Below are 26,680 nucleotides of genomic sequence, written 5' to 3'. Positions count from 1 at the left end.
AAATGGGCATAACTTCTCTTTTCAGATGGAACCACGTTAAGAAATTGTGTACTTCAATTTAAATGGAATTTCAGCTGAATTTTCTTCTGACAGCATTTAGCCTGATGATATATCTAAATGCTCTGTTGGTGAGCATCTTCAGTGAGTGAGATCTTCACAAATGATTTCTATCACTGTCCTTTGACATATAAGACACTTTTAGAGGTACTCATTTTACATGTTTTCAATAAACAAAACAGTAATGGTAGGTTTTATAAAGTCATATTAATGCAGGGACATGTTTTTGTCCTCCAGGATTTCTGATAAGAAATTATATTGAGTAGTAGAAGTATCCATTAGCAGTTTATATTTTTAAATATATATATATTTATATGTACATAAAGTCTGTCATGTAGTCTGTTGCTGCTTTTGAAGGAATTCTGTCCTGCAAATATGTTCTCAGGTTGGTGTATTGTATACAAGATCAGCCAAATTAAGATAGAGATTAGATTGTATCACTTTGATAACCATTGCAAAACTGGATATTTATTTCATCTAGCTGTGAGAGTCGTGTCGCATCTACACAGAAAATCGATGTGACTGAAATTTCTGCACGTGAATTTTTCATCTCACCTGAAGAGTTTCTGGTTCTTTTGTTGTTTTTTTTTTGTGTTTTTATTTTTTATTTTTTATTTTTGTTTGTTTGTTTGTTTTGTTTTGTTTTTTTTCTGGGATGCCATTCAGAGGGACCAAGACAGGCTTGAGCAGTGGGCCCAGGTGAACTTCATGAGGTCGAGGCAACCCTCACTACCAATACAAGCTGGGAGATGAAAGGATTGAGTTCAGCCCTACTGAAAACGATCTGGAGGGTACTGGAGGATGGGAAGCTGGCCGTGAGCCAGCAATGTGCCCTTGCAGCCCAGAAAGCCAACCATATCCTGGGCTGTATCAGAAGCAGCACAGCTAGCAGGGTGAGGGAGGTGATCCTGACCCTCTGCTCTGCAGTACAGTACTCACCTGGAGTACTGTGTCCAGATGTGCTGTCCTCAGGACAGCAGAGACATGGACCTGTTGGAGTGCATCCAGAAGAGGTTTCATAGAAATGATCCCAGGAATGGAACATCTCTCCTATGAGGACAGGCTGAGAGAGCTGAGGCTGTTCAGCCTGGAGAAGACCTGAGAGTGGCCTTTGAGTATCTAAAGAGGAGCTACAGGAAAGAAGAGGACAGACTCTTTTGCAGAGTCTGTGGTGATAGAACAAGGGGAAATGGCTTCAAGCTTAAAGAGGGTAGGTGTAGGTTGCGTATAAGGAAAATGTCATTTACAGTGAAGGTGAGGAGGCATTGGAACAGGTTGCCCAGAGATGTGATGGATGCCCTGACTTTCAAGGCAAGGCTGGATAAGGCTATGGTCAACCTGATCTGGCTGTGCATGTGCCTGATCATTGCAGGAGGGTTGGCCTTCAAAGGTCTTTTTCAACTCTAAGGATTCTATGATTCTATGATTCTTTTGATAATTAGTTCTCAGCCTGCACCAATCCCTCATTCTCTGTTTATCTTGGTGATAATTCCAAAGCATATTGGTGAATCTGGGATTGTTCAGCGTCTAGAGAAGACGCTCAGGTGAAACCTTATCACTCTCCACAACCACCTGAAAGGAGGGGCCAGGGGTGTCTTGGTCTCTTCTCCCAGGTAACATAGGATGGGATGTAATTGCCTCAGGTTGCATCAGGTTGTATATTAGGAACAATTTATTCTCACAAAGAGAGTCAAGTGCTGGAACAGGCTGCCCAGTGAGGTGGTGGAGCCACTCTCCCTGGAGGAACATTTAGATGTATTAAGACATGGTTTTGTGGGCTTATATTGGTGGTAGGTGGATAGTCGGACCAGAGGTCTTTTCCAACCTTGGAATTCTACGACTCTATGAATTAGATGCCAGCATTATATTTTAAAACTGATAATTTCTGTTTAAATATGTAGATATAGCTGGTCTTCTTTGTGCTTTAGGTTTGCACAGGTTGCTGCAGCCAGTGCTCGTGGTGGTGTTGAAGCTTTTAACAGTTGGCAGCAGATGTCTTCCCCCAGCTCAGTGCACCCTTCATTGTGAAACTATGAAGAGAACAGAGTGGAACCTGGAGACTTTTCATCAGGACTAAGTCTCCTAAATTTTCTCTTGTCCTTCCTAAAGCTTCCTACCCTACACCTTTCTGCAGCACCTCAGTACTTCCTCTGTATAGTTAATGGCATTCTTTCACCATGGATGAAGCTCCAGAGATGATCAGTGCACAACTGGCTCAGGTGTTAGTACCATCTAAGTAGATTACAGCAGGCTTGAGAATTTTATTCTCATTGCTAAACGGCATCCATCAATAGTCTTGCAAAATAGTATCCTAATCACAAGGAATCATGGAACAGTGGATTATTTTGCATAAAGCAAATAAAAGAAAATCCTGACACATCACTTTAAATCATATTCAGTGTGAAGCAAGCACTAGTATTTCTCTCCTGTAATTTATCCAAACACTTGTGCAGAAGCCTAATTAACTTGTAAGTCAAAATAATCTTTAAAAATTTTGCGTTATGCAGGCTGTATAAATAACTGACCGTACTGTGTAAGAAAATAAGATGTGCTATAGGATAAGGTTAAATCCAGTGCAAGATTCTACTTATGGGAAATGGCAGAGCTTTTCGGAGGGCAGCCACACTAGATTATATGTAGTTTGATACTCAGATTCTTGGATCTCTGTACATACAATATATATAATTATATATGTAAGATATATTTATGTATATATACAGAAACTAATATTCTATTAAAATACTGCTTGGTGGTCTGTCTACTGAAGTTGCTGTTCAGTTCATGGTATAGCAGCTCTTTCCTAAATTCCAGCTTAGCAAGAGATGTTTGTCTGTCTGCAAGACCTGGGTCAACAAGAATTTTATCTTAGGATGGCTGTCCTTCAAGAACTTATTAGATTTTGTGGTTCAAAGTGTGTATTACAGCAGCCAGTTTTTCTTTATACTTTCCTAAGAGCTCTATCTCATCATTGGATCTTATCTCTGGGAGGAGATGCACGTATTTCTCCTGGGGGTAGATTCCTGCCCTTCCAGATGTGCTGCAAGACCTCTTGCCTTGGTTTTTGGAAGAAGTGAATTTCAGTTTTGTGAGGCTAACCTCACTTCAGGTTATGATTATGGTTTTATTTAGCTCATACAGTATATGTCAGGAAATAAAAAATGATAAGCAGTGCTGAGGCTTTTGCTTGCTCTTCAAAGAGTAAAAGAAGTTCAATCATTCACTTCCCTGTTCAGAATAACATGAAGCTGAGTTAACTTGAAGATGCTGTCGCACAGGTGGACAAATGCCACAGGATCCTTTGAAGCTTCTGAAGCATTGAGATACTTGACTGCTTCTGCATAGTTGCTGTGGATCCATGACAGTTCCTCTGCTTTGGCTGAGTCCTGAGGCTCTCTCCATCAAGAGCCACTCAGGTTTCTCTGCTTTGTTTCACCATTGCTCAATATTTTTCATGAATTAAGTATTGTGCATGGATATTTGAGTGCAACTCCCTAGAACCAGCTTGGATCAGGACAGACCTTCCTGAGCGAAAGCTTGCTGGGTTTAACGGGGCTCCATGAGTAAAGGTGCCTGTGCCATACTTCTGAATCTTCCCGGGGTCCAGTGAACAACACTAGCTTGGGTCAGTAGAGTTTATTTTATATTATTATGTTCCAGATAACATAAAAATGGATAAACTGCTTCTAGATCTGATCTGACACTGCTTAACTTTGTTTGTGCAGCACCTGAGCCAATAAACTTTGTGTGAGTAACCTCTGAGCTGAGTCCATGGCACATACAGGCTGAGTCCATGGCACAATGTGCAGCTGAAATAACCCTCTACGGCCAATTAAGGGGTGGCTGTGGACTGTGGCATGCAGTGAGTAGTGATGTGAACATTAAACTGGATCACCAGTGCCCACACATCAAGGTCCACAGACATCTGAGCAGCTGGATTTCCTTTTCTTTTAAATTGAGTAAGTAGAGAGTGTTTTCTTTGCCTCTCAAACCAAATTTTCTCTGCTTCATTACTGTGCCCAGAGGCTCAGCTTGGGCAAATAGAGTTCATGTTAATTAATGCATCTGGCTTTTACAGGAAGAAGAGTGAACTATTTCCAGTAAATATATTCCAGGATTCAGAAGTACTTCTAAATAGTTTCTCCAGCAGTGTTTGGCTGAGAATTTTTGATGTTATGGCATAGCGTGAAGATTTTACTGCCATTTTTCTAGAATGAAGTTTGTAATTTAATCACTTCTCATTGCTGTGGAGTAAAACAATAGAAAGTGAGTCCTCTGGAGCTGAGACCACTTCAGTTCTGTGTTTGTTTATCCCTCAAGGTGCCAAGGACTGATTCTATCCAGAGCCTCTGCACTGCCATAATAACAGTGACTGCAGTGTCCATAGGGCGAGATTGAGCTTTGCATGGGTGGAGGAATAAGAGACCTCAAACAAAACAGATTGCTTTTCTATTGTATGTTTGAAAGGATGATTTTCAAAGGGAGTGAGATGTACAATTGTGCGTCCTGGTAAAAACACGTGGTTCACAATATCCACAGCACCATTGCGTTAGCAAAATTTGTGAAGTTCAACCATGCCACCACACTTATGTCTGTGACCAAGTGCCAGCTGTCAGGCTTGAGAGCCTTGCTAATGGTCTCCATGCTCATTCTAGAAAGGTGGAGGCTATGCCTACCTTTGTTTTCTTTCTACACACTTAGGAAGAAAAGGAAAAGCCAGGAGCCTCCTAAAAACACCGATTCCCCCCAGTTTCCGTTGTTGCTGTGTTGGCAACATGGAAGATCGGACATATTTAGTGACTGCCTAGTTTCTGTAGTGTTCGTGCTAGCTTTGCAGGAAAACTCTGGAAGCAAAATGAGAAAAATCAGTGCATTTGTAAAAGCCAGCAGCCAGCCCTGCCGCTTAGCCGTGTGCTCCAGCCCCGCCGTTACACTCGTGGCTCCTCAGCTGATGACCTCAACCAGTCTCCTCGCATGAACTTCAGCCCTGAGCTGGTGCTGTGCTAACACGCTCAGGCGTGCTCTGTTAGGCGTGATCCGCAGCAAGCACTGCTTCTCCCATGAGAACCCTGAGCTGCCGCTGACTTTGATAAGCTCAGCATCTTGCCTACTGTTTCTTTAAAGGGAGAAAAGAATGAATAATTAATTGCTGCTCTCTGGAAGAGTGGCATGGAGGGCAAGCAGTACTGAACAGACAGCTTTCTGTCAAAAAAATATCACATTTGGTGCACTACAAGTCTTTAAAAAATGTGTTATTTTTTCCTTTGCCCACTTTCTCAGTGAGATCTGGGAAATTTGTCAGGGAAAGATCTTGCTCCTGCTGTTCCCAAGGAGTGTGAATGCTTAGATTGCAGAGGGATCAGGACTGAGCCCCAAGTGGTGCCCATTTCTGTAACAGCTCAGCACAGGCTTGGGGTTTGACCATGGGACAAATCAAGGCTCTTTCAGGCAGTCAGCAAGGATGTTGGTGGCTGGAGCTGAGGTGCTGCAGGGATGCAGGGCTGTTCTGCTAAGTCATCCTAGCTCGAGGTGAGCAAACCCTGCAGACAGATGCAGCGTCATTTCTGCTCACTCAGTGCTGGTGCATTCAAACTGCTGCTGGGCTGTGCCATGGGTTGTGCTTCTCCTGTGCAGAGATGGAAATAAATAAAGACCTGGGAATTAGCAAGGACAGCACCTTCAAAACCAGGGAATTTCCAATGGAAATTGATGGAAATTGATGTTCGGGTTTGCATTTTGTTGATTCTTAAGATAACAATGAATGAAAAGAATGAATGAATTTAGAATGAAGAATGAATTTAGAATATTAACCAAAATCCAGCAAAAAACTACTTTCTATACTTAAATTTAGAGTGTCAGCAGTTTTATTGACTTGAGCAGGATTAAAATCAGCATGTGTGGTAAATAATTGCAGAGGTGATGAAGCAGCGTACAAGTGTGTGCACTCTTTTGTGGAGCTGGAAGTCTTTCTTTTTGCTGTCCCAGGCAGGAATGATCTCTGCCAAAAAGTTATTTTTCTAACAGTGGTCTTGCACAATATTTGTACTGGCACAGGGCACTGAGCTTTGCAAGTTCTGCACTGGCTGGTTTATGGAAAATGCCATCACTGGCAAAGGAACAGGGCTCCCTGTATTCTGCCCACTGTCTTTACAATATAGACACAGGTTTTTCTGCTCTCTTTCAACCCCAATCCATCGTAAATTCTCTGTCCAGCAGACAACCTGGGGCAGGCGGACAGGCAGCCCGCGCTGTCTGAGCCAACTGGTCGGGGCTGTGCTGGAGGGCACGTGCTGGAGCTGCTTCATTCTGCAGGGCTGCCAGTTACACAGTGGGCAGTGAGAGCAGAAAGCTCTCCATGCAGGAATAGATTGCAGCAGTGCTTTGTGAAGAGCTTAATCCCATTAGTGTGTGTGAAGCGTGGCCTAGAAATCCTCTATGGATGAAAGCTGAGGGATGTTGTGTGCGGATGCTGATGGGCGGAGGTTCTGGGGCAGCTGTGAGCATGCACAGAAGCAAACTGATGGGCACCAAGAAAGCCTTTGACTCGAACAGATCCTTACCTGCTATGTTATACACAGCTGCATAGTGCTTTCTATGAATGCTATGTTTGGATTTTGTCTTTGTATAAATCAAATTCTACTTGATTCATCTTTATTGTAATTTCAATTTAATACTTCGTTATGAAATATGAAATGAAAACTGGAGATGAGAGTTTACCCTGTGACCAGAGGAGACAAGGATGAAGTTTGTGCACCCATTTGTGATCGATACAGATCAGATTGATGCATATACAATAAAAAAGCCATTACCTAGAATTATGAGGAGCTACAGGAAATGCTGAACAGTGGAACAGGAGGAAAAGCTGCCTGAGCCCTGTAGGAAGAGATGGCAGCCATGCTATGTGACAGCTTGTACTGCATTTGGAATCAACATGAGATCCCAGTTTGAGCTGTTTTATTTGGATTACACCTACCCAACAAGTACCTGTAGGGTCTGGCTCTTCTCTTTCACTTTGGCAACATCTGGAGAGTTTGTCAATCTGATAAACTGCTGAACTGAATTGAATCACAGCACAGCCCCCTGCACACAGCATTTTCTTGCCAGCATCTCTTCCCATCCCGGTTTGCCAGGCTCCCCAATCACAGTTCCTGCCCATGGTCTCATTCCTTCCTCAGTTCTCTCAAGAAATGAACCAAATAATTAAAACACACCCCTGAAATCCCCACTTGTTTACAGCTAGTCCTTCCTCTGGGATCATAAGCAAGGTGTCTTTTCTATTTATTTTTCTGTAGATTAGATCCTGAGATCCCAAAGTGAGTGGAAACTGGAGGGAGATTTTAGATTGCTGATTTTAGAGATAGGATTTGTGTCTCAAATCAGCACTGAAGGTATTGCCTGAGATGAAGCAATAATCAGCTCTCTGGCAACATTACTTCTTACACATGAAATGTGATAATCTTTAGCACAAAATTAAAAAGCCAAGCCTTTAGCTGATTGGGCAGCAAGTAATAATCGTTCCACAAATGTTTTGAGTAATTCCTAGTGTATGTTTAAGTAATTCCTTACTTAGTGAAGTAAATACTTGGCTTTATGACAAACCAGTTTCAAACAAAACATGGACCTTTCCATAGCCACTGTTACTTTTGCTATGCTGTATCAGTCCCTTCCGTATGTTTTCATTTTCTCATTCGTTTTCTCTATCTCAGATATGCATTTCCCTGCTTCTGGAAGTAGTTTCTTTCTTCTTGCTGGGGTGGCAGATGGTATCTGATCATTTTTTTCTCTGCAGATTATTCCTTCTATGGTCTACATAGTACTGTTTTCTCTCTTTTATAACCTGATCATAGTAGTAGGAATTAATCCATATTCCTATTAAGAGGATTTATTTCTGTATCACTCACCTTATATTTATTAGCTCTAATTTATTATACCCATAAAAAAAAAAAAAAAACCTGACACTGTCACAAGGATCTTCCATTTGATAAGACCAAGTTGATTCCGATTAGAAGGTTTAAATTTACAAGACTTTTAAGATATATACAATTAACTGAAAGATATTATACAGTTGTTAATCCCAAAGGTCTCTTTTACAGAGAGAATGAAAATGCCCTAGGAATTGGAGGGAATAAGGAAATACCTGAGTGTGTAGCTCAAGAAATAACATTCTTCTTGATGCTGAAATATTAAAGACTCAAAAATATTCCTCCCAAAGGGAAATGTTTAGAAGATAGTAAGGGTAAATTGTCTAGCCTGGAGCAATGCAAAAAAGTGGAAGTGAAATTAAAGATGGAAAATAAATGATCCAGAAGACAACAGTGAGAATATATATGTAGAAGAAATGGTCATTGGTCCTTGTTTATGTGAAGTTTGCTGCAGTAATCTTTGCCATAGTCATATGAGTCTTATGAGTCATAGCTGTGGGGAGGTTCTCAGGAGTTCCATTAAATCAGGAAAGCAATACAGGAATTGTATCTTGATTTAAATTCACACCGTGGCAGGTTCATGGGTGTTTAAGCTGCTGACTGTTCAGTTTACCATCTATTGTATCAGATCGGCTTTCCAAGAGGCCTGCGTGGGATTGTTTTTGTGATGTGCAAGGTGCAGTCAGTCAGGGCAAGGAGAACTGCAAATTTCCAGTCTCACAAGGGTGACATGAGAGCTCCAGATACAGTCAGGATGTGGTATGATTCTGGATTCACACCTGGGAATTAGAGAGTGTTCCTGGATGCAATAGTGCGCATGTATTTTGTAAAAACATTGTATGACTTTGATGTGCTGGCTCATCAGGAAGGGAAAAAGTAAAGTGAAGTCTTGGCAAATAACTGAGCCCATTACTTTTCCCTCCACATTCTGATGGGTATCTGGCAACTCACTTTAAACTCTCTGTGATAATTCATAAAACCATCCAGGCTGGAAGGGACCTTGGAAGATCTCTATCCTGGTCTTCTGCTCAAAGTGGGTCGATGTGGAATTCGGATCAGGTTTCCAGGGCTTTGTCACGTCAATTCTTGAACATTTTCCAAGGACCAAGGCTCCCTAATTTCTCTCAACCAATGTTCCAGTATTTCATTATCCTTCTAGTGATCTTTGTCCCTGTTTCAATGTCCTTGTATGCACTGCAAAGCTGCTATTGGGTGCGCCCTAAAGCCTTCTCCAGGCTAAGCAACCTCAGCCTCACCTGACAGAGTGTGTGGGATCTGATCACATCGGATGAGACAAGGTTCCTCAAGAAATACTTGCCTCAATCCTCTGCCATGAGGAAGGCTCTTCCCCTTTGTTCCTGCCTATAGACATAGTGGCCTGAGAGACCTTTCTGGTGGTGACTGAGGCAAAGGAAGCCTTGAGTATTTTAGCCATATCTGTGCCTACCCATCTCATTCAGCAGCAGGCCCATATTTGTGTATTCTGTTAATACTAATGTAGCAGTAGAAGCTTTTGTTGTCCCTGATGCCTCCCACCATGTTTCAACTTTGGCTTTCCCAAAATCATACGAGTTCCTGGGCAATGGTTTAATATTTCTTTTGACAGCCTTTGTCTGTCCATCCACCCAGCCAACCAAACATCCCAGAATTCTGCTGGTATGACTGATCTCATAATGTTTCAGTGATTCAAGTGATGTCATAGATGTGGAGTCTTGTTGCTTCAGTTTGTTTGTCTGGCTGCGTGCTTGCGTATGGGCATTTGAGATTGCTTCTTTATATCTATTTCATCCTTCCCAAGGGCTCTCTTTCTCCTATTACCTTGTCCCATTACTTACCAACCTGACCTCCCTTACTTAATTGCAAACTATTATCACTGTTCCCTAGTGTACTGTTTAAAGTCCTCTTTACCAGCTGGCAAGCCTGCTGTCTATTTCTTCTATGTAACATGAGGATGGTTGTAGTTTTCTATAGTACAAGCATAACATAATTGTAGATACATTAAAAAAGTGAGAAGAGATGGTGAAAAAAAGTGTCTGCCTTGTGGGAAAATTCTGTGCAATGAAAAATCTGTACATAGTAGTTGGGTCATCCATACCTTTGGGATTCCTGGATGTCCAAGCATGCTCTTTTCTCACAAACTGGTTGCTAGTAAGCAAGAAGAGGCCTTATTTGAACTTCTCTTTTAATAATAAACTCTTGTCTGTTCAATCAGAAAACTCCTAACCAGTTGCTCTGCTAATATAGTGCGGAGGGACAGTGACCATACAGCTGGTGAGTAGACCCAAGGCTGGTTGGCAGCTGGAGGCATTCTGGGAGCTCTCTGTCAAACGGTTTGCTCATAGAACCTGCCTAGCTCCTTGTACAGGTTACAGTAAAAGCTGCTGGGAGCACAATAAATAGTGGTTTCTGTCATCACAAAAGCAGAGATTGTGAAAGGATTAAATGTTATGCTAATAAGGGAAGAAGATGGCTACCAGGTGGAACTTGAATCAGCCATTCCCCTTTTACTGTGCATAGGCAGTAACTTTTCCATGAAAGTAATTGATTATTGTCTTAATGAGCCAAATGAGCTGACTGGAGCACCCATCAGAGCAGTGAGTGTAGTGGGCAAGTGCAGAGATCTCTAGAAGAACACAACAAACAATGTAAATATCTTCAACCACTCACTGTAGTCACTGTTTCCTCTGATTGATGTATTTTATGTTAAAGTAACAATGACTCTGATTCAGGAGAGGGGCTTAAGATGGATGAGTCTGTCTGTACAAGCAATGTACTGATCTTTCTCCAGATAGATACTTCTGTATACTTCTTGAGAAAGATTTTAAAGTCTCTAAATTCTTCATAAGGAGCCAGGAATTCCAATATTTCTTTGAATACTGCTGTGAATTATTCATGAATAAAAGATTATGTTGTATTTTATCTTCTATAAAATTTCTGATGTTCATCTGGTCTATCTAGAAAATCGTAGTGAATTCCTGCATAGCTTTAATGCTCCTGATTATAGGCAACTAGGGAACATGAAGTTCACTCAACATTTTCTGAGCAACTCCTAGTTGTTGTCACAGAAGCAGCAAGATGGAAGTGTTTTAATCTTCTACAGCTCTACCTGATACCTACTGGCAATCAAGCAAGTACAGGTCCTCTGTTTTTTAAAGGCACTGCTGGAACATGAACTTTTACTCCTTCCATACATATTAATTACATTCAACTTATCTCAGTGAATAGGGAAGGCTAAGAAAAATAAAACTAAAATACTTGCAGCCTGTTTCGTTCTCTGTTATGCTGATATAAATGAGGCATAAACATACTGAAGTTTCACATACTCTTATGTGAAACTGGCATGATGATTACAGAACTGGGCAAGTTTAAGTTTAAATTTTCCTCTCATAGTTTAAGTAAAATGGATTATTGGATGTGAACTCTGATTCAAAAAAAGGCATAAGTAGGTTGTTCTATGGACTATTGTTCTATGTTCAAAGGTCTGCATTTTTACTTTACAAGTGTCACACACTGATTGTGCAATTATCATGTAGCCTTTCATAATAAAATGAAACTAAGAGTCCACATCACTATATCGCCATGTAGAAATTGTTGTAAGGGTTAGTTAATGTCATCAATGCAGTTAGCTATTGGAAGACACTTTCACTGGAAATTTGATTGCACTCACATTCCTTGGTAAACAGGTTTTTACTTACCACACAAATTCCTTTAATAGGTTGCGTCTGCAAGAACTGAAGCTTAACATTTTTTTCTGTCTCTTCATGCAGCCAAATCAGAAGTATTAAGAGATTTTGGAAAAAAATATACTTTGAATTATTTGTGGGTTTATTATCTTACAGAATCTTACAGATTTTTTAAAAATAAGAATATTAATTCAGTGTTCTCAATAAATTTTCTGAACTCTACATAGTAATTGGAATATAACTCTTCAGGTTATAATATAATATAATATAATATAATATAATATAATATAATATAATATAATATAATATAATATAATATAATATAATATAATATAATATAATATAATATAAATAATTATTATAATATACAAGTTATGAGGCACTGCTATGCATTTTTGAAAAGCCACTGTAATTCAGGGAGAGAGTATTTTCAAATGTATAAGAGATTTTGATCAATAAGATGGCAGTGAAAATGAATACGTTTTGTACTTCAGTATCAGCCTACCCTTTTAAGATTTTAGTGTCCTTTGAACACTGATGAAATGAAGCCCATAAAATATACCAAGCGCATAATATTATTTTAATTTAACAAATTGGAAAACTAAAGCATAGTTTTCTAAGTATTTTTAAAAGTTCAATGAAATTTTGAGGGGCAAAGATTTGGTCCCAGGCTCCAGGTTCAGAACAGGTTCTTGCATTTAATTGTTTAGCCTTCATTTTCTATTCCATGTAGTCATTTTCTATTCCATGTAGACATGTAGCAGAGTAACCATTTTTTATTGTGCTTTTGTCACTGTGTATCTCACCATGACTTCACTTTGCTTGTGCTGCTTCCTGACCTTTAATGTAGCTCACGAAAGCACTCCACTCAACAGCTTGCTGCCTGGATCCATGATGAAAGACACTAATGTTTGTTTCTGTTTGCTGTTATTCCTTCTGCTTTTGTTTGTTGTTTTTCTATTTGTCCTCCTTGGCTATTCCTTATCTTTATCCATTTTAAATTTAGGATTTTGCTTTTTTCTTCTTGACTTTTCCCAAGCAAAGGGAGATGTCAAAGACTTTATCCTTCTAGTGAAAGAAGATATGGAGTCTAAAAATTATATTATTCATGACAAGCTATGCTGGAATAAGGGATGAGGTTTTACTGCCAAGACAATTGTCCAGAAGTAGTGATAGAAGTGGATGCTTACTAGCAATACATTGGTTCAAGATTTTGGACAGTAAGTCTATGGTTGCTGAAGATGATCAAGATGAATGATGAATCTATGACTGAGAGTTCATCATGAAGGCTTGTAGTTTGGCCTTCATATAATAACTGTTATGGTAAAGAAAACCTGAGGCACTGGCTTGTCATTCCCATCCAACATCCAGAACAGTGATCTTTGTGAAGTCCATTCGGTGGAATTGGGAAACTTTTCCCTTCCTCTCTCACCATCATCTTCAGTCTTCATGCTATGGTTCTTGAGTACCCGGAAACCTAACATTGCTTTGCTTTGTGCTCTTGCTTTAATCCTAAGAGAAGGGAGAAGGGGGCTTGAGGGGAATGGACTGTGAATGCAAGCATTTTTTAAAGCTGTGCCAGTCATTTTGCTGCTGTAGACCACCTACAGACAGGAGAATGTCCTGGGTTTGTTAACTGGGAGTTTCCTGTGTTTGACATCAGCTGGAGAGGACTTCTGCATAGAAGTCAGTTATGTCACATTAGTTACTCTGGTTTAAAGCATGTTGCAATAGTTGTGTTGGTTATGTACACTGTGATTGCAGTATTAAGAGATAAAGATTCCCTGAACAGCATCCGCTTTCATTTCCTGACATTGATCTGATGTTAAGACTTTGACAATAATGTGTTTTTTCAGCTACATTTATTCACCTTACATGGGAAAGATCAGTGCAGCTCTTTGTCTCCCTCTCCTTTCCTTCCCCAGAACTTCCTGCACTACAGTGTTCCCTTCTCCACCTTCCACTTTGGAAAATGTCTACCTGTGGCCAGGTCCCGCTAGTATTCCCACTACAAGCAGTCATCAGTAGAACCATTCTGGTGGTACAGTAGAAGAAGGAGGAAAGGTTGGAAGAAAGAGGTACTCTCTGGTAATAACAGGGCTTCTTACTTCTTCACATATACCAGCTCCAGGATACATATACAACTGTAAGACGACCTGAAGCTGGTATATGTCAGAAATGTCTTCCATTAAAAGTCATTAGAACTTCCTCTCCCAGTCCCTGCCTGAACACAGAATCCAAGGTGTGTCACATCCAGGCCCACTGAGAATGAGGCACAGAAACAAGCTCTCATAGCAAGGAGAAGTCCATGAAATGTGTAAAATTCTAGAATAATTCAGGTTGGAAGGGACATTAGGAGGTCTCAAAGTGACCGCTGAGATCAGACCATGTTGTTCATCCAATTGAATGTTGTAATTATCCAAAGATGGAAACTCTACCATTTTTTTGGATGCTATTCTATTGCTTGACTATTTTTATAGTTAAATATGCAGTCTGAATCTCTCTTGTTTCTGTTTAAGCCAATGATCTTTTGGTCTTCTGTCATGAATCACTTGGTCTTCTTTTATCCAACCCACAGAAGCACAGCACCTCTTCATGGGGCATTGGCTGCAGCCTCTTTCTGAACCTCCACTGGTCTTAGTCCTGTTGATCAACATCTCTCTTGTATCTGAGGGCAAATGCAGTCTTTCAGATGCAATCTAATGAATGCAAAGGGAGATGATCACTTGGCTCAATCTACTTGCACTACTCCTATTCATACACCCCAGCCTATTAGCTTTTGCTGCCAGGCCACACTCTTGGCTTATGTTCAGCTTGCAGTCTGTCAAGACTTCCAGACTTTTTTCAGCTAAGTTGCTCTCCACCTAATCTGTGCCCATCCTGTATAATTGCAGGGGGTTCTTCTGTTGCAGATACAAGTCTTTGCATGTGTCCTTGTGGAATTCTAGAAGAATCCCACTGGTCCATCCCTCCAGGCTGCTCAGGTTCCTCTGAATGGCTGCCATGCCCATGAGTATACTGACCGTTTCCCTCTGCTTACCTGTCAGTTTGGTATGAAATCAACAGCATATCAAAAATCTTGCTACAGTGAAAGTGAGTTGCATCCACTACTCTCCCCTCACCACAAATCCAGTCATTTTATCTTAGAAGACTAGGCATGATTTTCCCTTTATAAAATCCATGCTGGTTGTTCCAAATCAGTGTCTCCTTAGCGTATCCAGAAATGTGCCTCAAGAGGCCTTGATCCATGACTTGATCCATGACCAAGCTGGTCATGACTTTTTTTGAAGCTGGGTGAAACACTTACCTCTTTACTTACTTGGGATCCTCCTCAGTCTACTCAACATTTCAAAAATGACATAGTGGCTTCACTGCATTATTGTCAAGTTCTTTCATCCCTACTGAATGCGGCCTGTCTGCTCCCATGGACTTGACCCTCATCTACTGCTGGTAATTTTTCTCCCTGAACTCTGCCTTTCAGTCAAGATGAAAGACCTTGTATGTGAAGGCTGAGACAAATGAGGCACTACGTAACCCAGCTTAGTCTGTGCCCACTCTCACTGAATATTCTACCCCATTCAGCATCAGTTCTATGTTTTCCTTGTTCAGTTTTCCGGTACCAGTGAAACAGTAGAAGCTCTTCTTGTTGTGCCTCACATCCCTGGCAAGTTTCAGCTCTACTTGAAGTATGGCTTTACTAACCCCATCACTTTGTGCCTAGGCAATATTTTTAAATTCCTCATTTGTTGTCTATTCCTGCTTCCCCCTCCTGTATGCTGCTTGATTGTTCTAGGGCTCAGTCAGAGTTTCTTATTTACACTATCCAGTCTCCTGGTAGAGCTACTTGACATACTGTGTATTGCACTTCTATTTGGAGGATGCTGTACTTAAGGCCTTGGCGGATCTCCTGAGCTACTTCTGAACTATTTCTCATGGGATCCCACCGATAGTTGATAAAGCTAAAATTTGCTCTGCTAAAACCCAGGGGCTACACTGTCCTATTTGCCTTCCTTACTCCCCTTAGGATCTCTAACCCTGATATTTTCATTGTTACTACACTCAAGTAGTGTCACAGGTGATCGCATAATCGCATCACAAAGTAGTTATTTCTTCTTTCATTTCAGGATTTGTTAGAAGAAAGTTTGATTCACTTTCTTACTTTGATCATTTGAAATGTTAGTCTCACTTTTTGTTCTGAATATGTTGCCTTTACAGAAAGGGTTGTTAAGCACTGGAATAGGCTCCCCAAGGAGGCTGTTGAGTCACCATCCTTGAATATGTTTAAAAACTGTTTGGATGTGGTGCTCAGGGACATGATTTACCAGAGGGTTGCTAGTTAGGGTAGTATGGTTAGCTTGTGGTTGGACTCAGGGATCTTTAAGGTCTTTTCCAACCTGAGCAATTCTATGATTCTGTGCTACTTCTTCCATAGAGACTCCATCTTCTAGACCCTATGCCACTTGAGACTATGATAAGAGTCGTGCAGCAGGTGGATGAATTTTATGGTGTGTATTAGAGGGGTGCAAGCCATTTTGGCATGATGCTTATAGGAGGGCTCTGAAGCCCCTGTGCGATGGAGACATGTTGATCTGGAAAATGCTCCTGACCAAAATGCCAGTCCCCAGCCCCACACGTGCTGCCAAGTGACACACAGCAATTTGACAGCAGCAGTTTTGGTCCAAAAGCTCACTCCAGAACATAGAGTAAACATATACTGCAGATATTCCAAGAGAGAAATGTTTTCTGTAACACTGGGACATCTGACATCACCTGAAACCTGCTTTGAACTCCACATTACTGTAGTGGTGATGTTATGCAACAAGCAAAATCTAAGCCAGGCCTTTTCCAGCACACACCTGCTAACAGAGGTACAAGCAAGCTGTATGTGATACTCAGCAGGTAGTGAACAGAGAAATATCTACATAAATTAGACATTCCAATTCTTAAACAAAATTATGCTTTGTTGGGATTAAATATAAGGTCTCCACTGCGCAGTTTTCAATGTTCCTTTCTAACATATGCAGCCTTTAAAGGTCTTAGCCTGTTCTGTGTGTGTGGAGATTCCAGTACCTTGAAGCCATGGCACGGCAGGCAGCTCACAGCTTCTTACCTCAGCTGACTCCAAAAAAAAATACCATGTCAGTCTAATTAAATAGACAGCTGTAGCCTTTCATAAGTTGAAGAAACATACTGCCCTTTGCTGTTTCTATGGCCTTCAGAAAGAGTACAGTCACTCACGATGACTTCAGCATAGCCCATATGTGTACACTGAAATCAAACAACCCTCCAGTTGCCAGATTTTTCCATATATAAAGTGCAATGAAAATGTGACTGGGGACTTTAAAGCCAAAAAGAAGTTTAGAGAAAAACATGAATGGAGTGCAGATGGAGTGAGGAAGATGTCCTGTTTTTAAAATGTCCTTATGTCATTCTACCTGTTTATATTTGCATAGGAATTCTGAATCAGATTAGCCTTTATACAATCCCCCCAAAACAGTTGAATTTATTCTAGCTTTTATTATGTGCTAAAGAACCTGCAAGATGAACATTTTTCACCAGAGATCACTTTCACATGTGATGTGAATCTCTATTCTCCTGGATGTGGAAAAATATCTGGTGTCTGAGAAGAACTGTTAGAGTTTGAGCATCTTTAAAGGAATCTAAGAAAATAGGAATTAATAATTTGGCAGATTGTGTCTGAGTTTATTGTATCTGACAGGTGAAAGGTACACGTGGAGGGACTGTAATTACACCAGGGTAAATATCAGTCACTTGTGAGTCCCTCTGAGAAATCTTGTGGTTTGACTGTAGAAGTTTGCAACTGTCTCAAAATAGTGAGATTCATATACAAAGCCATGTATTGGCCTATCTGTTCCTGAGAGAAATTATACATAGGAATTCAGTGGAGAAACTATTGCTGTAATAGGCAACACATGCAGCTTGTTGCAGGTTAACAAGAGGTTGGGTGTGTTTTATCTGCCTGGTGGGAAGCAAAAAGAATTCCTTTTGCTAACAGGGTCGTGTTCACAGTTTGCAACATCTAATATTGCAACATAATGCATCTATGACTCAGACCCCCTTCACACACTACATTACTTCAATTTTATATGAAATCTTTGCTAATGTTTCACTTTCACATTGTATTTATTCTCCTATCCAGAGCTCTGTCACTCAGACATCACGTGCCTGTGGTTAAGGGGATCTTTAGCCACCCCATCTGCTGACGGCAGAATTAACTGCCTTTGCACTTGTGTAACAGTACAATTTTATTTCCACTTCTGGTTTACTGGAAGTAGGATTAGGGATGAGCATTAAAATTAAGAGCCTGGACACTGCAAACAGCATTCCCTGAGAGGCTGCCATGGCTTTCTGCGTTTAAAAGCGTATTCTGAAATGAATCTTTAGATTTCATGGTGCACTAATCACAGACTGTAACATCAGAGGGCATGGAGGGATTTATAACCACTACCAGAGTCGACATCGTTCTTTATAAATTTAGATAAGTAAAAATACATCTGTCAGACATTATTTAGATCACAGAGGTTTTTGAAATTATTGAATTATCGTTGCATCTTCAGGTATCGCAGCATTGGTGCAAAAAGCAATCCGGAATGAAAACACAGAGTAAATCCTCAGCAGCAAGGAGGATGCTGTTCACCCAAATGCAGCAGTTCTGCAGGTTCTCCCCACGCCCTTAAACCTCTCTTAATCCCTTCCCAAAATGGGCACAACTGGAGCTGGCCTGCGCAGCTCTTACGTGATGCTCTGGAGCCTGTTTTCTTGGGTCAAAGTATGAGTGCACAGAGTAATTGTCTGAGACACTTTATGCAAGCCTCAGTGGTCCCAGCTTTCTATTTAAAGCACATAGAGGATGGAGCTGCGTGTAGGCTGGCTGTGGGCACGGCTCTGCCTTCTCCTCTGCAATCTCAGCAGATTCCTGCTTACACACACACACAGAGCGTAGTTTCAGGGCTGGAGCTCATCCTAATGTAGTAACACTACTCAACAACACCCAGCTGCCAGGTTTCCCCCTTCCCAGTGCTTTCTGAGGGATGGACAGAGCCACTTTGCAGTCTGCCTTCACTTGGCAGCAAAACCAAAAAAATCAGCCCTGATAATGTTTGGCTCTACTTCTGCAATGGTTACTACACTTTCTAATGTATGTAAACCAACTGCTGATAAGTAAAGTTTAACCCTGATGCACATGCCGTTGGGGAGTTACTGAGCTGTGCTTCTTTAAAAGGGAGTGCCGTGATGGTATTTTAACAACCATTTCCCATGCAGAGACACTCAATGGCAGAGTGATTGTTTAAAAGAAAATCTCTTTTCCTTGATCTTACCATAAGGTGCTCTCCCACAGGGGACCATTTCTCTCAGAACTGTTGGCCACTGTCTGGTGTCAGCAGGACTCCCCAGTGCAAGGCTTCTATGAAGTGCTGGTTGCAGCACACCCCATGTGCTTTGTGACAGTTTGTGCTCCACTGCTGTTATCTGCAGTGGGCAGACATTGCAAGCTGTCACAGCGGCAGTGTGCAGTGATGGCTGCATGGCATGAGGTCATGACTTGCCCTATGCAGAAAATGCTTCCAGCTGGTTCTGAAGGAACTGAAAACATTATGCTGAAAATACCCTATGCACCAAAACGTGCCATCAGTGTCAAAATCTCGTCTGTGAAGCACTGGATCCCCCTATATAAACAGATGTGAGAATGAAACTGGCAGCCACTGGGTCGGGAGAGTGGAAACTCCACCCAATGGCATGTCCAGGAGGGACTGCAGCCCATGGGTGACCCACTGTGCAGCAGGGACATACCTGAAGGACTGTGTCCTGTGAGGGACTTGCTCCTGAGAAAGGACATTCAGGGACAGGGCAGCTGAAGCCAGTGTCGTGTGGTAGGAACTGTGATGCTAAGTGTCAGGAGTCACAGACCATTATGCACAAGGCAGCAGAACACTATTACACACGCTGCTCCAATTGCCTGTGCCACCTGCTCCTGGAGAGAGGAGTCCTGTCTGTAGCAAAATAAGGGAAGATGAGACTGGGAAGGGAGGAGGATAGAGGTTTGGGTGTTTATCTGTGTTCTTCTTTCCCTCAGAAAGTGATCAGAAATTTGTGTGGCCTGGCAATTTCCTGACTCCAAACCGTTTTGTCCGTGACAGCTATCTACAAAGTGTGTTTTAATTAACTGCATACAAAACACTATCCTACATGACTATTTCTGCTTCTGCAGGAACAGTTTGTACCAACTATTTGCAAATCTCTTATCTATGTACAGTTTGATCTCCTCTGCAGCAGAATGGTGTGAAAAGCTCAAGGACGCTCCGCCCCGGATGTTCATCAATCAATACACACACATTGAGGTGTTCAGGGGAGATGTGATACAGAGGAGCTACCTGGGATAATCCCTAGAACAGACCAAAATTCTCATGCAGAGAGCTCCTGTGTACCAAGCACTTAATTACCATGATGGGAAGGAGTTCATACCTGCTTTCAGAGCAGACTGTTTCCTCAGACCAGCTCTAATGTCTTCTGATGACAAGCTGGGGAATTCCTGATCCACAAGGGAACTGATGACAGGTGCAGTGTGTGTGCAGAGGCACAGCCCTGATACCCAGCTACACCACAGTTATAGCTATGGGACAGACTTGAGATTTGTACTTAGAAGTCTGACATCTCCTACTACACTAAGATACTGTCCTAGCCTTCAGAATTTTGGTGTCTCTGGTTTTGGATTACTGACTGAAAACCTTTACTCAAATCAATTCTTGATTTTAAACTTCCCAGGAAAAATTGTGATACTGTCCCGAAGAATCTTTTATTGATTCAAACGTATGACTTTTCTCAACCATTTTAAGAGGATCACTGGCCTCACACATTTGTCCAAATACCAGCTTGTAATGAGTTAATTGGGTGTAAACTGCTATGACATCCATGTCATTATCTTTAAACTTTTCTTCATTTTGCTATTTACTATCAATGGGTTTTACTGTCTGCACATCATCATGCACCGAAGCACAAGTATGTAATCAGAGCAGTTTGGTCTAATAGAGGAAACATAATGGCCTCTACTGAACTTCTTGGGATTATACTGGGCTGATCTCTTCTGTAAAGGCACATGGAATCGTGGCTCTGTTTCCGCTGCTCTCCAGGTCCTCAGAGACAGTCTTTCTGAAGCGCCATTTTCCCCCATCCCCAGGAATTGTGCCACCTGTCCTAGACCTGCCATGTGGGACACGCAGCTGCTGTGGTCCTCTGAGATCGTCTAGGTTGCAGTGTTCAGCACCACTGTTCAAGTACAGACTTGGAGAAAGCCAGTAAATTTGTCAAGAACTGCTCCAGGGAAATGTTTCTGTTACAAACACTGCAGTCATACAATCTCTCTTTTTCTCAATAAGAAGAAAAAACTGCCCCAGGGCTAGATCTCCAAGATACTACCCACAGGCTGTTTTGGTTGTGTTTTTATTTGGAAAAGAAAAGCAACCACTATCAGCAACCCTTGCAGCAAAGCTGAAGCAGCCCAAACATTTCCTTGAAGCGTGTCTTCTCAGTCATTCCAATTAGCAGTTGCTATAATATGACATTGTGACTGGTTCTCAAGTTGAGGAGGAAAAGGGGTGCTGAGAAATGGGTTTTGAAATAGTAAGAGGGAAGTTATTTGATAACAGCCTGAGGTCACGACACGCTGCATCTGGGGATTTCACTTCAGGTTTAGGTTTCTTGGGAGGAAGAACTGTAACTCTGCCTGTGTGTATTCTGAATACCACCCGCTGATGGAGGCTGCCCTCCCAGCTGGGCAACCCTGAAATACCAATGAATAAATGATAATCATCTCCAGTTTAATGTCTGTCTGTGGGAATGGAACACAGCACTGTTTAATTTTGACCAGCAATAACCCTGAGCAAATTAGTAACATCTGGTCTCCACTCAGAGCTTTCTTGACCAACAGAAAATAAAATAGAGAAGTTTCATAAAGCAACGTCAATCCCCAGAACTGTCAGAGTCACGCTGTGTGTCCTTCTCTTCAGCAGTGCCCCCAGGACCGTGCCCACTGTGACACAAGAGTGACAAGGCCTGGATCCCAGGCCTCAAGTGTTCTTGCCCACAGCTTTGGGTTTCCAGCAAAAACAGAACACAAACTTTGTCATGCTATTAAGTTATATTCATCCTCGCTAACCTCTTGTGATGAATGGCTCCATCTGAGTGTAGTGCTGCCAGCCTCTTTACATCCCCACGAAATACGATTACAATATATCTTACGGACCTGACAGGGAGAAGAGCTACAGCCTTTTTATGCAGGAAAAACTCCCCGAGGAAATGGGATGAAATGGAACAACCTCAGAACTTACTGCAGGAAAAAGCATTTCAGGCAGCCCAGTGGGGCCCAGGGACCCAAGCAAACAAAGGACTTTGTTTTCTGTTACAGGGCTGTCCGTGCTGAGGGGTGACAAGCTCCTGGAATAAAACTAGAGCTGGAACAATGGAATGGCATGGAAGAAACCAGTTCCTAAATGTTTTCAAATACAACAGTGTCCTCTCCCTTTCTCAGGCTTACAATCAAACAGGGACCTGGGCCAATCTGTACTGCAGTGGCCCAGAAGTGGTGGTGGCAGTGTTCTGCTGGAACTTGAGCTTATGGTCAGCAGCCCAAAGAACATGGGGCCCAGCATGGGCTGGCCTGCCCTGATGGCAGCAGTACATGGAGGGCTGGGAGGGAGCTGCCAGGCACTGTGCTGGCTCTGGGGCGTTCCATGGCTTTTTATCAGGTGCCAGTGTGTGCTGCCAGCTGTCAAATGGAGGCATCTCTTTTCAACACTGCCTTGCACAAGAGCAGGCCCCAGGCTTGCTTCCTGACTCTCCCCAATATGCAGTCTGCCAGGTAAGGCAGCTCCTCCCATCACAAGGCCACAGCGGGCTGTGAGCTGACATCCTCCTTCCCCACGTGCTCTTCTGTCTGGCAGTGCTGACTGAACCCATGGCCATGGGCCTCCTCACCCCTCACAGCATCCTGTGTAAAGAAGTGCTGAGAGGGTGAGGCCACAGTATGTTCCCAAAGGAGCATGGAGAAAGGCATCTTTGGGAGGAGGGAAATGTACTCCCAGCTTTGCAGTGCTGTTTAGACAGAGCAGGCTATGTATGCTCAGAGAGGCAAAGATAAACTTATTGTTGCTGAACAAATATTATGTAAACAGGGATTTTGCCATCTGTGCTCCAATATTAGATTTCCAGTACTATTTACATGTAGACAGACAATTTTTAAGTGAGAATTAATATTTGCCCCCAGGTGAAATGTGGGGGAAAAATAAAAGTCAATTCTAATTGAATCCCATTTCTGCATTGGAATTGCTCTTAAAGCCCAGGCATACAGCATAGCCACAGCAGGGATGTGAGTGCCTCCTGCTATTCCAGACACACTATGATGAGCTCAGCAGGCCAGCAGGAACCCAGCTGGCTTCCATTACACCTCCTTGGCGATGCCCTTTTACAGCCCGCTGTCTCAGAGACTTTGTGAACTTTCCATTCAGCATTTTCCTGTTTCATTGACCTATACCTTAAAGTCAGACTTAATCCTGACAAGGCTGGAAGTCAGGATCTGTTGAGATCTGCCTGAACCTGGCAGGCTGATTCCTGGGACTGAGAGCAAGGAGGGAACAGATGCAAAACCCAAGGTGAGCAGCGTTGATGTTTTGACTGATCATAGAATCGTGGAATCTTGAATATCTACACAGAGAGAGACTCCACAACCTGTTCCAGTGCTCTATCACTCTGACCGTGAATAAGTTCTTCATTGTGTTAATATGGAACTTTCCATGTTCCAGTTTCTGCTCACTGTCCCTTCTTGTACTGTTGCCTACCACTGAAAAGAGTGCTTTCATCAGCTTGACTCCTTCACTTTAGATGTATATAAACAATGATGAGACCCTCTCTCCACCTTCTCTACTCCTAGCTGAATAGCTTCAGATCTCTCAGTCCTTCTGTGCATGGGAGATGCTCCAGGCCCTCAATTATCTTTGTTGCCCTCCTTTGGACTCCTTCTTGGATATCTGTTTTCTTTTTTTGTCAAGGAAGCACACAGTACTCCAGATGTGGCCTCACCAGGGCAGAGTAGAAGAGGAAGATTACCTCTCCCAGCCTGCTGCACATGTTCATTTTAATGCATGCCATGATACCACTGGCCTTCTTGGCCTCAAGGGTTATGGATAATCCAGGGTTATGGACAACCTGTTGTCCACCAGGTCTTTCTCTGCAGAGGCCCTCTCAACTAGGTCATCCTCTAACCTGTACTGATGCATGCAGTTATTCCTTCTCAGGTGCAAGACTCTACACTTTCTCTTGTGTCATCAGTGTCTTCTCTGTCCAACTCTCCAGCCTGTTCAGGTCTTGCTGAATGGCAGCACAGCCTTCTGCTGTGTCAGCCATTTCTTACAGCTTAGTATCACCAGCAAACTTGATGAGGGTAGACTTTGCTAATGTTGAGGCTACATTTACGTTAAGAAATAAAAATATATTCTCTGAGCCTGCTGCCTTGGTGTGTTTTATAAAATTATAGAATATCTCAGGTTAGAAGGGACCCATAAGAATCAAGTGAGCCTTACTTCCCAAACAGTGTGAGGTCCATCACTAAAATTCCTCTGAGCCTTATCTCACTACTGGGCTAATTGTGGCCAGAGCACGTACTAGCATGGGACATGGCACTGGAAGATCCCCATACCTGATCAGTGCTCCCACTTAGAAATTTCCTGCCTACCTGCAAGTTTGCAGAGAATGTGGCAAGCCAGGCTGAGTGCAAAAAGCAGAAGGTAGGAGACAAGTATGACAACAGGACACTTTGTATGTCCTATGATATCATTTGTGAGACATGTGGTGAGAATGCATTAAATGTGCTTCAGTCTTCGAGTGGATTTCCTTTTTGACATCCTACAAGCTAATAACCACCAGAGGCATCACTGGTGTCAGGATCAAGGAGAAGTGTTGAGCTGTCGGCACCACTCATGTTTTCTGGGTCCCTTTGGCAGGTGTGTCCAGTTAGACCCATCTCTCCTAGCTTCTCAGAGACATGTTGCTGATTTTCTACATGGACAGAAATCTGTCAGGAGGGGTTTTTCCTCTTGTTACAAACATGGCTTTCAAAACCACCTTCTATCACATGTGGGAGCCATGATTAGCACTCATATGAGGCAGAAGCTCCTCAGGGGGTGGGGAGGAGGAGAGAGTTTGAGAGCTGAAGAGGTCCTGAGAATGAACACACTTTGCCAAAATACATTATTTTGTTTCATCACAGCAAAATTATAAGGTGACACGACACTCTCAGCACAGAAAAGCCACAAAAGCATGCACAGGGTTTGTGGCGGATAGCATTTCTGCTTGGCCATATGGGCTCTTGTGCGTGAGAAGGGATTTGGCTAACCCTGAGCATGATGCCATCTGCCAGATCTGTCCATTTCTCCTTCAGTATCTGTGTAATACTCCTTTTATGTACTCACAGCAAATGGCAGACCACCTGTGTGTTTTATCTTTTTAAATGAAACTAAGTTCGCTGTGTTGTGGGGTTTTTTTTGTTTTTTTTTTTTTTTCCTCTCTTCTTCCTGGACACAGCAGTATTTTTTGATGTCTGAAGTCAATGCTGTACAAAGGTCTTGTACAATCAATAGATATCAAGATGTTATAATCACAGTATAATCAAGAGAGTTAGGCAAAGTAGACAACAATAACAAAAACAGAATAAGTGGAAGAGCTTACCCTTTGGCTGGGCTCACCACAAAACACCAAGAGAGAGGATCTCCAGAAGGGATCCTTCCCCTCTGGTATCCAGCTCTTAAGCAGGTCTAGGAGGGGTGCAGCCAGGCTCCACCCCTTCTGGCAGCACAGGTGAATTGCCTGCAGCTGTGCTCCTCTGGCTGACTCATGGCTCGCCTCAGGTGATCAATCAGAGGTTCAGGCCGTGACTCAGCAGTTCCCATACAGGTCTACACCTGGATTTAATTTTGGCATGCACTGTTGACAGCAATGAATGTCTCATGCAAGAATACATGTGCTTGTGTATTTCTTTAAAAGCTCAGTGTCTGCTTTACTGCAATGCCAGAAACCCACAGTCAAGATGCGGATGTAATTGTTCTAGGTACTGTACAAATGTGATGAGGGAAAGCCATTTCACACTGAAATACTGCTTGAAAACAGAGGACTATTTGTGGCTGGAAGTGCCAGTGTTTATTTCAACTCAGGCCAAGTACTTTTGCCTCTGCTGCCTCCCTTTTGAGAGTATATCTTTTTATATTGCACTGCCAATCTCATCTCAGATTTTCCAAGCTCCAGGGGGATATGAAGTGTGTTATCTGTCATACTGATGGGAACACGAGCTGCATTTTGGGCAAAAGGGCTATTCAAGAGAAATGACACTGCCAATACACTCAGCCCTGCAGAACAAGCAAACTGACATTGCTACTTGAAATTAAAAAAGTGAAGCATCACAAATCACCACAATTCCCAAATGTGGGAGAACCAGCCAAGTCCTGGGTTCTTGTACACATCGTGCTGAGATCTGTGAGCAGGTTTGTTTTGTTTTGTTTTGTTTTTGAAAGTTTCCTCTGGAGACAGAATTTTGTTTAGAAAGAAATTATCAGTGTTTGCTGACACTTACATTCATCACAGCTATTTACTGATTCACTTACTGTGATTAATAGGATAGCAAATGATGAATATTTAATAGAGAACACTCTGCAAATGGTCAAGGCAACAGCAAAATATTTAATGCTTCAGAGCAAACAATGTGTATGGAAATATACGTCCTTCTGCCTTCCCATCCCTGTCTTCTTCCATCCCCTGGTGTGAGTGTTGCAGGGTCTCTGGCTGGCTTTGGGCACGGTTTTGGCAGCTGTAAGCATGGTAGTGCTTCTCCAGTGGCATGCATAGACACCAATAGAATAAATGTAAATTTATGGGTTTTTGAAGGGGAAGGAGGAAGCTTCATGGTCACTGTGATTATAGTTTGGTATTCCTCATTACATTTTATCCTGCTTCTCTTTA

At 42.2% G+C, this 26,680-nt stretch overlaps 2 long non-coding RNA genes across 2 annotated transcripts in view; one reads left to right on the top strand and one right to left on the bottom strand.

The window, feature by feature from the left end:
• The window catches only part of LOC128079529 (uncharacterized), a 54,748-nt gene that overhangs the window by 613 nt on the left and 27,455 nt on the right, over positions 1 to 26,680 (bottom strand). Inside the window, exon 2 of the long non-coding RNA XR_008206195.1 lies at positions 997 to 5,680. This is a non-coding gene — a long non-coding RNA (uncharacterized LOC128079529). The remainder of the gene's footprint in view (positions 1 to 996; positions 5,681 to 26,680) is intronic.
• LOC128079528 (uncharacterized) lies at positions 3,936 to 24,171 on the top strand. Its single transcript, XR_008206194.1, has 2 exons — positions 3,936 to 4,013; positions 19,755 to 24,171. It is a non-coding gene; the product is annotated as an uncharacterized LOC128079528 (long non-coding RNA).

The sequence above is a fragment of the Tympanuchus pallidicinctus genome, unplaced genomic scaffold (genome assembly GCF_026119805.1).
Source record: "Tympanuchus pallidicinctus isolate F22 unplaced genomic scaffold, pur_lepc_1.0 scaffold19, whole genome shotgun sequence".
NCBI classification, from domain to species: domain Eukaryota; kingdom Metazoa; phylum Chordata; class Aves; order Galliformes; family Phasianidae; genus Tympanuchus; species Tympanuchus pallidicinctus.
The sequence above is the reverse complement of the archived record's forward strand: the minus strand, read 5'-3'. Positions and strand labels throughout refer to the sequence as shown.